This window comes from Diabrotica undecimpunctata, chromosome 2 (genome assembly GCF_040954645.1).
Source record: "Diabrotica undecimpunctata isolate CICGRU chromosome 2, icDiaUnde3, whole genome shotgun sequence".
Taxonomy (NCBI): domain Eukaryota; kingdom Metazoa; phylum Arthropoda; class Insecta; order Coleoptera; family Chrysomelidae; genus Diabrotica; species Diabrotica undecimpunctata.
The window spans coordinates 31,476,561-31,492,484 of NC_092804.1; positions in this window are offsets into that span (position 1 = coordinate 31,476,561).

Sequence of the window (15,924 nt, forward strand, 5' to 3'; positions counted from 1 at the left end):
ATTGTCTCTTCCTAATTTATTTTCGTGAAATGTTTTTGGCCAGTACAAAGTTGGTCATGTATTGTCTTTTGAGAAAGTTAATTTTAAGGCAAACTCGTTTACAAGAGCTCTGAAGGTCTTAAAGAAGTTGACAGGCATGACCTATTCGGTCTGCAATAAGGACTATGTCATCTTTATTGTCATTATTGGTTCTCGTGACACTCTGTAAGAAAGTGGTGAATAGTTTAAGAGAGATGGTGTCTCCTTGCCCAATACCCTTATCTTAGGGACATGTGTTTGTGTCACCACATTCTCACTGAAGCTGTTGCGTTATTATATATATTTCGAAGAAGAGTTGTGTACCTATGGTCAATGCTGCACTCTGTAGAAGATCTCAGCATGGAGCTATGCTCGACTAAGTCTAGTGCTTTCTCGAAGTCTACAAATAATTATATCAATGGCTTATTGTATTCTATAACTTTCTCTATTAAGGAATTTATTACTTGTAGGTGGTCATTCGTTACAAAGCTACTATTAATTACGGCTTGCTGTAGTGGTTGGTGCAAATCCAGCTTAGGTTCTAGTTTGTTAGTAATTATTCTCATAAAGAGCTTATATAAATAAGATAATAAGATAATAGGTCTATAGTTTTCAATTTCTAATACATCTTCTTTTTTATGCAATATTATCATAATGCCACTATTCTATTTTTCTGGTATAATTCCTTTAAAGAGGCAGGCATTAGTAACAGTTTTTAAAGCTTTTATGGTGCATTCTCCTCCTAGTTTTATCATGTTACTTACATTGTTATCTTTTACGTGTTTTTTTGTTCTTCATACCTTTCAACGCTGATTTAATTTCCTCTTCAGTTATATCTGGAAGTTCCTCTGATCCTTGATTTTATATTGTTGAGATTTCTACCTCTGGAATGTCCTTGTTTATTTTATAACTTATAAATACTCCTCTTTTTAGTTTTCAAGTTTCGTTTTAGAACTTTTAGGCTTTTGTTTTATTGTAGGATATTAGTTTTTTATTTGGTGTTAAAGTTCTTTATTTTTTTTAAGTAGATGCTTCAAATAAAATATTTTCAAGCTTACAATAATTAATATCCAGAATATATAAACTAAACTTAAACAATTTTTATTTACTAATTTCTTGTTTTTACACAAACTTTTAGACTTCCCCTATAAAGAGAGAAAAAAGACTGATCAAGAACATCTCTTGGAAGACCATATCAAACAAGTGAGTAGTAAATTTGCCTCTTGCACGTTTGTTAGACTTCCACCATTAAGAGAAAAAAACAACTGATCAAGAGCGTCTCTTGGAAGTGAATATCAAAGTGAGCAGTAAATTTGCCTTGTACAAATCCTTTATCTTAGGCGTTAATTAATATTAACCTATAGTTATAACTAAATATAGTTTATGATATTAATTGTTTCAGAGAAACAATATCTCTAATGTTGACTATTAAAAAACAATAAGAAACCACAAAGCCGTAATTTGTTAAGAACAGCTGCCTTGCCAAGCTCAGCAGTACAGAAGCAACGTTAAACTCTAGGTACCATAATGTTCGTGTTCACGTATCCATACGCACCACAAATAGATGGACCTACCTATGAAAAAATGGATTCCGCGTCACCAGAAACTATCGAAATATGGCACAAAAATTAAGGTATTGATCTAGATATAAGTTTTTAAGGCATCCGTGGAGATCTGGGAAACAAATAAACATTATTACCATTTAAAAATTTTAGACCAAATATTAACATATACTGTTAATTTAATATTGAATAAAAAAAACCCACAAAGATTTTACTTTCTTTTCTTTTTGTTCAAATTTTATTTATTCATTCCTGGACAAAAGTGCTATTCAATTTTCTGCCCTAATCCCTGTCATGTGCTGTACATGACTCATCCCTAGGAATTAGCTCAAGTCAATATTTCTTACTATTTCTAAGAAGCCAAATGCCCAGAGTTGCAAAGAACATATACTTATTAGTGTCATGAGTCACGTTTTTAAAGGTTTTTTTAAAATTATGTATCAGAGAGAATATATAAAAGATATGAAGAGGTTAGTGGAAAATCGCTGTTTGGGTGTAAGGGTGGATTAGGTACCAGAGAGGCACTATTGTGTATGAAGCTCCTGGTGCAAAACGCTACCTTCAAAGAAAAGATGTATTCATTTGTTTTATTGACTACCAAAAGACTTTCGGTAATATACGCCATACTCTTCTTATGACCATTCTACATGGCTCAGAGCCTTGTAGAATGAACATAAGAAAGAACAGTCAAGAGAGACAGATAAGATATGACTAAGGCACCTTTGGTTTAATTCAAGAAATAATTTGGTCAGAGGCGCTTTTAAATCTTAGACTTTGTTTGGTTAAATTTTTATGTATGGCCAATATTACTGTAGGCTTCAGAGACATGTTCAATAAAAGTAAAGTGCATAAATATAATTAAAGCAGGTGAAATATGAATTTTAAGTCCACAAATCGTGGATGGACCAAGTTACCAATGAGGAGAGGTTGCGAAAGGCTCGAGTAGGCCGAGAACTGTTAAGTGTGTTAAGTGTGGTAAAATAGTGCAAAGTTTCTTATTTGGAAAACGTCTTGCATGGATCAAGGTATTTCCTCTCCTCTGTAAAAGAGGTCCGGGAAAAAATTATGTTCCTGACTTAAAAACATACAAAACTGCGTCCATTTTCTGTAAGGTTACAAGTCTAATTCCTTAAACTTGTTTCATCAAAGAAAGCCACGAGCTTCCCTAAAGTTATCTCCATCCCTTACCTCAACTGAATTAACACAGAATCGAGATGCTTCCAGCTCTGGTAGGCTACTGCTGGGCACTTATACATAAGATACATAAGATAAGAACCATAGATATAGAGTGAGTAGGTCCAACTAGATTTTAAGGACCAAGTTAAAGGCGGTTCTCATGGCTTCTTGAGATACTAATACACTATACAACTATTGCACGAAAGCAATGGGAGATTTTTCTACATCTGGCGCCGTTTCTCGCATCCTAATTTCCAGCGATTTCTGTTTAAGAAATCTTTAGTTTTTAAATCTGTGGCGGTCATTGCATCTTTGACATCTTCTCTCCATAATCGTCTTGGTCTATCTCGTTTTCTTGTATTGGTTAAGTCAATTTTTATTTATCTTTTTTGGCCATCTATTTTCAGATATCCTCTGCAGGTGTCCATACCAGTTTAAGTCATTTGGATTTGATGTTGTCTATTATGTCTAGGTCAATTTTCATTTCTCTCGTAATGTCTATGTTCCGCAACCTATTAAGTTTAGTGATCCGGCAAAATCGTATCTAATAGTCCATTTTCATGGCCTTAATTCTTAATTTGTTTCTTTGATTTACTTCCCAGAGTTCGGCTCCGTTCATCCTAATACTCTCTATTATTGTTTTGTAAATTCTTCTTTTATTTTCATTTGTTATTTTATTATTCCACAATAGTTCATGTAGCTGTCTAGTGGCTGATCTTGCTTGGCTAATCCTAGAATGTATTTCTTTGTTACTCCCTGCTTTTGATTTTATTTGAAATCTTAAGTATTTGAAGGTTTCAGTTAATTTTATAGTTTCCATTTTAATTTGTAGGCCTTCTGTTTTTATCCTGCAACTAAGTACTCAGCTTTTGGTATAATAACTGTATGGCCCCACTTAGTGTACTTCTCTTCCAGTTTTCTAAGCATATAGTCTATATCACTCTCGTCTTCAGTTAGAATAAAAGATATTGTACTGCTTTTATATATTTTTTGTTTATTCTTGGTTTTTTCATTGCTACCCAGAGCCTTTAAAGTGGTATACTATGGTATGCCTTTACCAGATCTATAAAGACTACATGACTTAACAGGTTATGGGCTTAACTTTTCTCAATAATATGCTTTAGAGGAAATAAACTGTTTATACAGGATCTGCCTACATGAAAACCATTTTGTTCTTGTACATCTGTCATTTTTTTTCAATTTTTTTTATTAGTTTTCCATAGACTTTTAAGAGTGAATGTATTACACATAGTCCCCTGTAGTTTGAGCATTTCTTTCTATCTGTGGTTAGTTATGTATTAAATACAAAGTAAGATGCCACAATTAATAGATTTAAAGATTACTTTAGTTACGTATATGAAAAAGACTTTCTGCGTAAATAATTATTAAGTTAAATATCTCGTTGAGATTAAACACAATTATACAGTAAAGTCTTTATTTGAAGTTTCAACATCTAAATTGAAAGTAAATTTGAAAAGTTGTTTAATTCAGATAAATGTTGCAAGAATCGGTCTACATCAGTATTGCATATTCAAATTTATTTTAAGATGTAAGAGATATAGGTAGTTTTCGGCCTATTCACTGAGGCTCCATTTAAAAATAGGAATTACTATAGTAATAGTAATTCTTCTATCGGGGCCGTAGGAGCTTTAATTTTTAACGTATTGTTAATTAGTTTTGAGACCTCTGTGAATCGTCTTAAAAATATGTTTCCACGTTGACAATTTCTGTTTTTCCTTAAGTTTTGTTATAGTGAATGAAATTTTAAGTTTACTCAATTATGTATTTTATTTTGCAGCGTCTACAAATGAAAATCAAAAAATTAGCTGTTTTTTTAATCTTCAATCAGACATCTATTATTATCCTTAATTTCAAGGTTCTTAAACTTTTCTTTTTCTACCTTAGTTCTGGAATAATGCTCCAAGCAGTTTTGCTTTGGTTGTCTTTGTAATAATTTTTGCTCATAATAATTTTTTTAGTTAGAGTTTATTATTATTTTTTTTGGATTATTTTTGCTAATTTATATTTTTTATTTGAAATTTAACACCTCTTTTGTAAAGAATTTAGCTTTTTAAATGATCTACTAGTGCTTTCTTAACCAGAACAGTCTTCTTCGTCTTATGCTGCGTTTACCTTGAATCTTGTCCTGCATTACCAACTCTAGGATGTTGTATTTTCACCACAAGTTATATGTCTTTGTAACAATGTAAATTATTATTGTTATTTGTCTGACTTTTTGTAAGCTTAGTTCATAAAATTGTACAATTTTCAGTGACAATAAAGCATATTTCTATTCTATTCTATGGAAGTTTTCTTACATTCATGGTATATAATAGTTTATCAATTGTCTTTGTTTATTTTGCACATAGCTTCTTAATTAGTTACACTATCTCTTCAACATATTTTAAAAATTCTGCGGTATGTACACATTAAAAGAATAGAAATAATTTCTAAATATAAAACTACAACAAAATGTTCAAACAATCCACCGAAACAATTTGTACTTCAAATGTACAAAGCAGTATTCCAATCGATTGTAAAATTCCTATTTAATCTCAACCAGAACGCGTACCTTTATTTTTTCACATTCTCCATAAATTCGCATTTTTAATGCCTCAATATCTATCAATTTAATTTTTCAAAACGACTTTCTATTTAGAAGTCAAAACATAAGAAATATTTTATAATCATTGTCTATACCCAACACGATATTTATTAAGTACTGAAATGATCGAAACAACTTACAGTTAATTTACATTAATATTTTATTTTTAAAATACATCATTTTCTGAGCTTACATTTTTAATACGTTCTATAATTTTGTTCAGTTATCTCTCCCTAATTAGAAACTCTTCCCCGCGCCAATGTCCGGCTGTATTGACTATTCGGATGATCTATTACCCGACTTTGATCTATTACTTGATTTCTGCCACTCACCTTCTGCTAAATACTTGACAAATATTGTTACTGAAGAATTATGTATCGATAAATCTTGTGGATAACAGTCTTACACGAATTACTGTCAATATCTGCGGTCCATAAATTTTTAAAGAGGTGATAAACTGGCAAAAGCGCAAACTGAACACTGAAACCACCGACGAGTCTCGCTTACGGGGGCCCAACGTTGATTTACGGCCCTTTTCGGATGTAGTTTAAAATCTTTAAATCTCGAACTCCATAGATCTGACATATACCTGCCATTAAACGTGTCTGCTTTTATTTATAGAGGCTATTGAGAAATGTAGGTATATTTTTGTTTTCAATAACGATTCATTTTTCGGAAATGTTTTTTTTTTATCTAGTAATAATAATTTTGCCACCAATAGTCTAACATAGCAAATATTAGAAAATTTTCTCTGTGGGAATTAATTTTTTATTTTTTGTTAATCTTACTAAAATTAGTGTATTTCTTATGTAAATCTTCTTCATCATAGCTATTTTAATTTTTGAGGCAGTAGCTCTAAATAGTTGTTTTGAGCTGCATCCAAACCATTCTCTCAGGTTCTTGAGCCATGAAATTCGTCTTTTTCCGATGCTTCTTCTGCCATCTATCTTTCCTTGCATTATGAGTCGCAGGATGCCATCCTTCCCGTCCCGCATCACATGTCCGAGATACTGTAGCTTTCTTTCTTTAATTTAAGTTCAACTTCCTTCTCTTTACCTATTCTTCTCAGTACTTCGTTGTTTGTAACTCTATCTACCCAGGAAACCCTCATAATTCTTCTATAGGTCCACATTTCAAAGGCGTTAAGTCGTCTCATTGTGTCTAGATTTATCGTCCATGATTCCACTCCATAGTGTAGTGCACTGTATACGTAATATTTTGTTAGGCGTACTTTAAGAGCTAATGTTAAATCTTTGCCACATAGGATCTTTTTCATTTTCATAAAATTAGAACGTGCTTTTTCGATTCTGACTTTGATTTCTGCAGTGTAGTCATTATTTTCTGTTATAAGTGTTCCTAGGTAAGTGTACTTTTTTATTCTTTCGATCTACTGGCCTTCTACTGTCAAGATTTCGTTAGTATTATGGTTGTTTTTACAAATTTTCATAAACTTCGTCTTTTTGATATTGAGCGAGAGTCCGTACTCCCTACTACACATTACTATTTTATTTATGAGTCTTTCCAGGTCTTGTAAACTATCGGCTATTATTACTATATTATCTGCATATTTGATGTTGTTAACTAAGACTCCATTTACTCTTATGCCGACTGTTTCATCTTCCAGAGTTTCTCGAATTACCTCTTCAGAATAAGCGTTAAATAATAGAGGTGATAGTATGCAGCCTTGCCTGTTTCATCTCTTTATTTCAATTTCTTCAGAAATCTCTTTTTCAATTCATACTATTGCTCGCTGATTGTAATAAAGGTTTGTTATTAGCCTTAAATCTCTTTCATCTAGGTTTTTATTTTTTAGAATTTCCATGAGTCAGTCATGTTTTACTTTATCAAACGCTTTATTGTAGTCTATAAAACAGACGTAAAGAGGACGGTTAACATCCAAACATCTCTGCGTCAGCACGTTGAAGAAAAATAGTGCCTCTCTGGTACCCATACCATTGCGGAACCCATATTGTGTGTCACTAATATCCAGGTCCAGTTTAGTGTGAATTCTGGCGTGGATAATTTTCAACAGAATTTTCAAGGTATGTGACTTTAAGCTTATGGTTCGATAGTCACTGCACTCTTTGGCATTTACTTTCTTTGGCAAACACACAAATGCTGATGTCAATATTTCTCTAGGGATTATTCCCGTAGTATAGATAGCGTTGAACAGTTGTACTATTATGTCTAGGTTTTTCTCGTTGACCTTATGTAAATAAATTTTCTTAAATTTAGTACAGATTACCAAATTCACACTTTTCTCGTCGTTTTATTGCGCTCAATAATATCAAAGCGGGAGTTACCGTTAACGGAAAATTAATTAACAACTTACGATATGCAGACGACACTGTGATTATAGCAACGAGTATAGAAGATTTACAACATCTTATCAAAAGCTTAAGTATGAATAATGCTGAGTACTTAAGTATGAATAGTACTGAATAGTGATAGTACTATAAACGCTAAAAAAAACGAAGTACATGCTAATTACAAAAAGACCATTTATACGAAAGATCAGCATTTATACGAATGAAGCCACTCCTAACATGCAAAAATCTAAATTTGAAGATCAGACTACGTACCATTCGCTGTTATATATTTTCAATATTATTATATGGAGCTGAGACTTGGACATTAAAAAAATGCAATTTAAAAAGAATCGAGGCTTTAGAACTCTGGTTATACCGCAGAGTATTAAAAATATCATGAACTGATAGAATTACAATCAAAGAAGTACTGGTAAGGGTTGGTAAAGAAACAGAACTAATCACCACAATACAAAACAAAAAACTGGAATACCTAGGCCACGTGATGATGGGACCAAAATATGAAATTTTGAGACTCATAATACAGGGACAGATTTAAAGAAGAAGAGCTGTTAGCCGAAGGCAGAACTCATGGTTAAAGAATCTACGTGAATGCAGATCGATTGATTTGTGTAGAGCAGCAAGTTCAAAAATAAAAATAGCCATTATAATTGTCAAGCTCCGTAGGGAGACGGCACTCTAAGAAAAAGAGTCGTTTTACAGGAAAACACCCAGTTTCAGATTTTTCGAACATAAAAAATTTGTCTGTCACCACTTTCTTAAGAAATTCACGAAAGTAGAGCTTAATACTTCTTCTTCATCTTATACTGTTTAGTTGTTATAGACTGTGATAGACTAAAGAATAACAAACCTTCTGACACAGACGAAGAATAGCACAACTAATAAAGAATGCCGGATATACATTATGGAACCGTATCTATAAATTAATCTGCCGCACGTGAACTCATCGCAAGGTTAAAAATAGGAAAAGATAGATAAACCCGAAATAAAATACAAGAGAGGAAATATTTATAGAAGCATGGAATGTAAGAACCCCTTACGAAACTCGCAAATTGGAGTAATTAAACCAAGAGATTGATAAGTACAAGTTACAATTGTTGAACTAAGCGAAATACAATCAGAGCTGATCCGGTTATTTAGCAATATTACACTTTTCGCCAAGAAACGCATAATCGTCCAATACTCCAAAAGAAGGAATGAAACTAGAGCGAGAAATATGAAATCATGAATTCATTCTTTTAAATCGAGGTAATTATACAGAACACAAAGATGGTTGGATTTATGAAGTTACAAGTTTACAAAGGCTAAACCGGCTTAACCAATTCGAAAAAATTTCAGATAATGTCACTGTAAAAATGTTACAAAGATGAAATTCCAAGAAAAAATAATCAAGGAAAGGGCCAGTAAAAGATGGATGGACGATGAATGAGAAGGAACTAATAGCTGTGTACTGCAGTCAATGAATAAAAAGATTAGCTTACTGGGTTTACTAGAACAGTATTCTTAAGCAGATCAAAACTCACAAAGGGTTGTAACACCAAAATAAGAAGAATGCAATGAAGAAAAGGAATAAAAAAGTAGCTATCAAGTATATATGTTACGGGCAATGTCCGAAATTGGACAATCCTAGCATTGTACGGAAAATCTTGTTCACTTCTAGCATTGTACCCCTTTACTGTACAATCTCCGAAATATATATAATCGTCGGACTTTGTATAAAAGAATTGCTGTACAATGTTCGAATTTTAATAAGTAGCCATGCGTCAGTTTGAGATAATATATCAGATATCGATTCATACCGATTTTTACGATTATTCCCCATTTGTTATTAACGACAAACAAACATCAATTGAGGTTATAAATCCATAATTAATCAGCGTTTTTGACTTCTGAATTCGTAGAATTAAATTATTTTAAATTATCATACATAGGTATCTCTTGAAAATTTAAGATATTTACAAACATCTTCACTATATTATAGTGATGTATCTATCTCTTGAAGCTTTGAAATGTTTCACTAACATACTAACAATATCTCTATTGTAGAACAATTTCTTCTTCGATTCGATTTTTGATTTGGTGTGTCGCTTGTCAATAATAATCGATTCGAACCCATAAGCGTTTCGACAATTATTTTGATTATTTCGGACATTGTACAGTTTGGGGGTACAATGCTAGAAGTGGACAATAATGTCCAATGTTAGGATTGTTCAATTTCGGGCTTTGCTCGTAACATATATACTTTTTCGAGCTTATTATTGTGAAAAGTACTAATTTTAAGTGTTAAGATGGGATGAATGAAGCGGAACGAAGCGAGTGGAGTATTATGTGAGAGGAAGATTCTAATAAAATTTAACGAAAATTTATATAAAACTACCGTAAGACCAACTATGATATAAATATGTACCTGAATGTTCATCATCATGGCATTTACAGTCCTGACGGAGCAATTGTCGCCCTCTTTGGTTTCTTCCGATTCATTTGTCGCGGAGAATTACGCGGATAAGTACGCAGTAATTATTTGTCTTACAGTTGGTTCTGTAACTTTGATTTCTTCACAATATTTCTTAATTTTTTTACATGTGAATTTTCTTCCCCAAATTCTATCTTATTAAGGGCCTTTATTATCTGATTTTGCTATATTGTTTTGGATCTTCCTCTTCCTCGTGGTCTACTTGTTACAGGCTTACAGTTGGCGAGTTTCTTGATAAGTGATTTTAGATCTCTTCTTTCTAGATATCAAAATCATCTTAGTCTTTGTACCTTATTAAATCTGACGATGTCGTCTCCTTTTAAAAGTTATATTATTTCGTGGTTCATCAATTTTTTAAATTCACCATTACCTAAGTTTGCCACTTCCACGCCAAATGTGATTACTGGTCCAATTGCTTCTATCTAAATTTTCAGTTTAGTATTTTGAGTTAGCTTTTTTCTTTAAAGTATAATCTTTTGAAAAGTTGTTGTATTTAAATTAAGTTTTGTTTCCGGTCAGAATTCATTTAAATTATTCAGATTTCTACTAATCAGTGCTATGTCATCATCATACGCAACAAGTTGCGACGTCGATGTTATAATTATATTTTTTGGTTAGTTCTTGTTTACTGTTTCTTCTATCGCTAGATTAAATAGTAAGATTGATAGAAAGTCACCATTTTTTACTACAGGCAGTATTTTTGTAGGTTCCATTATCTCTTATGATTGCTGTTCTTGATCCTTTCATTGTCATTTTCGATTTTAACAAAGCTAAAGCAAAATTTCTATAAAATAGCCATAAGACTAGCTATAATGTACAAAACTGAAGTTAGGCCGTCAGCAAGAAAGAGAAACAACAAATGCATGTTGCGGAATTAAGAATGCACTTCCACGCCAAATGTAATTACTGGTCTATTTGCTTCTCTCTAAATTTTTAGTTTAGTATTTTGAGTTAGCTTTTTATCTTTTAGAAAGTTGTTTTATTTAAAGTAAGTTTTGTCTACTGCCAGAATTCGTTTATTTGTTTAGATTTCCACTAATCAGTGATATGTCAGCAGCATACGCAACAAGTTGCGACGTCAATGTTATAATTATATTTGTCGGGTAGCTCTTGTTTATTGTTTCTTCTATCGCTACATTAAACAACCTTTCTACGGAGAAGAAACTTCAAAGGCAATAATTCTTCTATCGCTACATTAAACAACCTTTCTAAGGAGAAGAAAATTCAAAGAGAATATAAAGAAAAGCCCACTTGGACCCTTCTCCACGTTAGGCGTAACTGGTGAAAAAAAGTTGGTCAAACATATCTTAAAACTTAAAAAAAAAAAATGGATTTTCTCCTACTGAACCGATGTGTGAAGTATGGCTTTTCAATTGGCCGAACAGCTGGGCATTAGACATCATTTTAGTAAGGACTTGAGATTAGCTGTTTTTCATGGCTGCAGTTACTTCTAGGGATATAAGGATCTAAAAACATTGCAAGTATCAGTTCTGGTGAAAAGGAAGAAACCATCACCCTTACAGCCTGTTGTAACGCAGAAGGTGTTTTTCTTTCCCCAACCTGTGTAATGAAAGAAAAAAATAATAAGCAAGAGCTCGAGAATGGGAGACCTTCGGGATCTTTGGTCTACACGTCGGAAAGATCAGCCTATGTCAACAGTGAGATATTTTTTCAGTAGCCATTAAAGATCAGTTCATCCCCAGAAAGCCGACAGAAGTAGTTTTGTTACTGCTTGATGGTCATGCTTCACACTGCAGTGACGTTCAAATGCTAGAATACTGTGTTGAATACAACATTATACTGCTTTATTTACCAAGTCATACGACACAATTCTTATAACCGCTAGATAGATTTTTTTAGATCGTTAAAGTTAAACTACAACTCAGCCTGCAATCTATACATTAAAAATAATCCAGGACGAAAGCTCACTAGACTGCAATTTGGAAAGTTATATACTGAAGGATAGAACAAGTCTGCAACTGTAAGTGATCGAACTTCGGCATTCAATGCTACTGGAATTGTGCCATTTTATCTTTCTGCTATCCCAAATGACCTCTATTTGGCTAAATATAGTATTGTACTTGAGGTTCCTGTCGTTTCTAATGTAGGTAAAAATAAAAAAAAACCCAGAAGCAGTTCTCAAAGTGTCAACGAAGCTGTATCTGATGATGATCAACAACCTTACTGCAGTCGGCAGACTGAAGATGATTTTGTACCAGAAGAACAAAGTAAATCAGTTGCAGAAACTAATGCAAATACTTCCGTGAAAAAGACCCCTGAAAATATGCTAGATATCTCACCCGTGTCAGTTGTCTCCGCTGGCGTTAATTCGGTTCGAGAAAGGAGCAAGCAGCTAGCGTTAATTTTAACTGCAGAGATAACAATTGGCAAAGAAAAACAAAGCGTAAAAAAATGGAGAAAGAAACCATTAAACTAAAACCAGTGTTGAAGAAGCCAAAAGTGATCAAAAAGAAAACTAAAAGAGCTTTTAAAAACGAATCATCCTCAGATGAAAATCTAAAGGCGCCTACATTGGATGACTCTTCAGATGCTATGAATGGCGATGACCAGATTTTCACTGAATGTAGCAAAATATATTCCCAAACCACAAAATATGACGGCTGGGTCAATTGCATACATTGTTCCAAATGGTTTTATGATTCCTGCTCCAAGTTTGTGAACTTTTCTCACGACTGTGGTATTGTTATGTGCAAAACAAAATTACATTGTGGCTAAAACACTTTTTTTTGTTGCACCATCTCACCTCAACACTGTTGGGAGATGGTTTTTGCTAACTATTTTTTTTTTTTGTGAATTATAAGTTTTATTTTTTAATGTATTTTATTACTTCATACATGTTTTTAAACTCAATAAAGATTCGGTAAAAAAATTAATACTGGTGCTACTTTAACATTTAGAAATGTTAGCATGAAATTTAAAAACCTGCGCCATCTATCCTCGAATTACCCTACAGCAACCGCGGCACTGGAGTAGAGTAATCACGCAACCAAATTTGACTAGTTTTTCGTACGAATGTACCACTGTTTATAGTATTTTTGTTTAGATATTTGTAATTCATCCATTATTCTTCTTTCTTTTGTTAATATTGTTTATTGTCTGTTTCGTTTCATTTTTATTTACATTTTGTTGCTCGGAATACCTATCTATTAACACATACTTTTCTTTTATTTAAGTTTTTATTTTATACCTAATTTTGCTCGTCAATCTTGTTGTCCGATACAAAGCTTTTTTTATGTATTACTTATGGTGTTAATCGTTTTTGTCTGTGATTTAGTCTACTTCATTACATGTCTTCCCGTCCGGACCCATGCCAGTTTGCTATGAGGTTTGTTATAGAAAAAGCTATTCTAGGATACGATGGGTTAATAACCTGTTTAGCTTAAACTAAACTGTTACGAATGTTATACATAATGCAAGAAATATTAAATACAAAAATATCCAATATCATTTTAAAACAAACCGCTTATTAGGACAAATAAAAAAATCTTGTCCACGTCAGATTGAGTGCATAGCAGTAAATGAATGTACAATGTGTTATGTTATTGTTTTAAACTTCGTCTGACAATAATTATTAAAAGAAAACGTCCACTTACAACAAAAAACCTCTCTAATCCCTAATTACTTGTATTTCTACCAAAACGAAATCGAAATATATACGAGAAACAATCCGGAGACACTTACAATTTCCCCGAGTCCAAGTAGATTCCTATGGGATCGTTCAATCTTCCTCGAAACCCGCCCATTCTCAAGAAATCTCTGGACACTCTTCCGCCTACAGTTAAAAAGGTAATTTCTGTCCGATCACGGTGTCCCTCGGGGAGGATGACGTCACCTGTTCATTCAGCCCTTCACTTTTGCTGCACACTTTCTTAGAAACGGAAAGAAAAATATGGTTTAGCATTATCTGAAACAAATACGACGCTAGTTAATGAGTAAATATATGTACATGTTACTAGTATATGGTTTATTTTTAAATAAATATATTGAGTTTATGAAACAAAATTATTATTTAAAAAGTTTTGAAAAATTAATAATAATACAAATACACGGTAAATTATGCACACGCACTATACAGAGTTTTACAGAAATATCTATTATTCATTATACTATAAGTTCAGGGATAAAAACCAATCAATATTATTTAAACTTATCCATATATGTAAAAGCAAACACGAAAAACAAATACAATGCTTTTAAAATAAAAATAAAACTTTGCATTCGTAAACTATGCTGCTACACAAGCGCCTACAGCGCCCAGTCTGATTTAACAGATCTCCCATTGTTGTTTACTACACCAATGTGTAGTTGATTCTAGAATTTTTGTACCCTGGAGAAGTTTCTACAGGTCTCTTGCTTGGTGTGTCCTACACATACCAGGGTCTTCTCTTGATTGTTCATGTATAGACTTCGGCAAATATGCAAATAAAAATGTAGAAAATATGCGCATAAATATGCACGTGTTTACCCGAAAATATGCAAATATTTTACAAAATATGCATACAAATAAATAAAAAAATCATAAAATCGTAACAATTTTATTTTAAAAAAAAAGTGTACATAACTAAATATTTCCTACTATTCATTAAGATTTACATTTATTTTAAGTAACTACATCATTTTTAAGTATGAATAAACTTATTTAGAATTATGGTAACAATAAATGACCAAGTGGTGTTCAAAATTTTCTCACAAAAACTTGTGGCTTCTGTCTAAGTACATATATTTATATATGGAAAAACTTCGTTCAACATCAACTGATGTAACGGGAGCATTTTTCAAACTAACCAAAACATTTGGTTCTAAATTAATTGTTTCCGAAATATTTCCAGCTAGAACACTGACTACTTCAGAAAGAATATGGTAACCTTTTTTTTTTTTTCCATAGTAGCTTCAAAATTTTTTAAAATATCTTTTCCAATATTACCTCTAACGTTCCGACAACATGACGCAAATTCTTTTATTAATGCTGTACTTTCGACCAATGACAGTTTTGGTAATTCTAACTGAGTAATTGTTTTTTGAACAAAACTAAAATTTGATTTTATAAATGAAAGTTCTTGTTGAAGCAAGTTACTCTGAAAAGTTTGTTTAGAATCCAAAAGAGATTGGGAACTTTCATCTGTTAACGTATCAATTATGTTCTTTATTTTAACAAAATGATCTGCATAAAAATTAGCTGCTTCTAACCATGTACCCCATCGCTTTAAAATAGGTTGTGGTGGAAGAGGAATGTTAGGTAGCATTTCTTTATAAAGTTGAATTCTTATAGGAGATTTAAGAAATACTTTTTTGACACTGGATTTCATGGTATTTACAAGAGGAAACTTTTTTCGTATTTCCTCTGCAACTCTGTTTAATCCATGCGCTACACAAGTAACATGTATTAAATCTGGGAAAAATATTTTTAAATTTTGTCCTGCTTTCACCATATAAGGAGCAGCATCCGATAAAATAAGCAGTAATTTATTAGAAGGAATAGTTGTCGGAAGAAAAAAAGTTGCTAATGTTTCTTGTATAAAACGCGAAATTGTTAAAGCATTTGTTTTCTCAAAATGCTGGCATGAAATAAGATGAGATTTTGGTAAGGTATATTCTTTAAGAACACCAATCAATAAATGAGCAATATACTTTCCTGAGGAATCAGTGGTTTCGTCTACAGATATGTAAAAATAATTATCTGCAATTTCTTCCTTAATATTAATTAACACCGACGAGTATAGCCCGTTCACATTATTTCTTCTT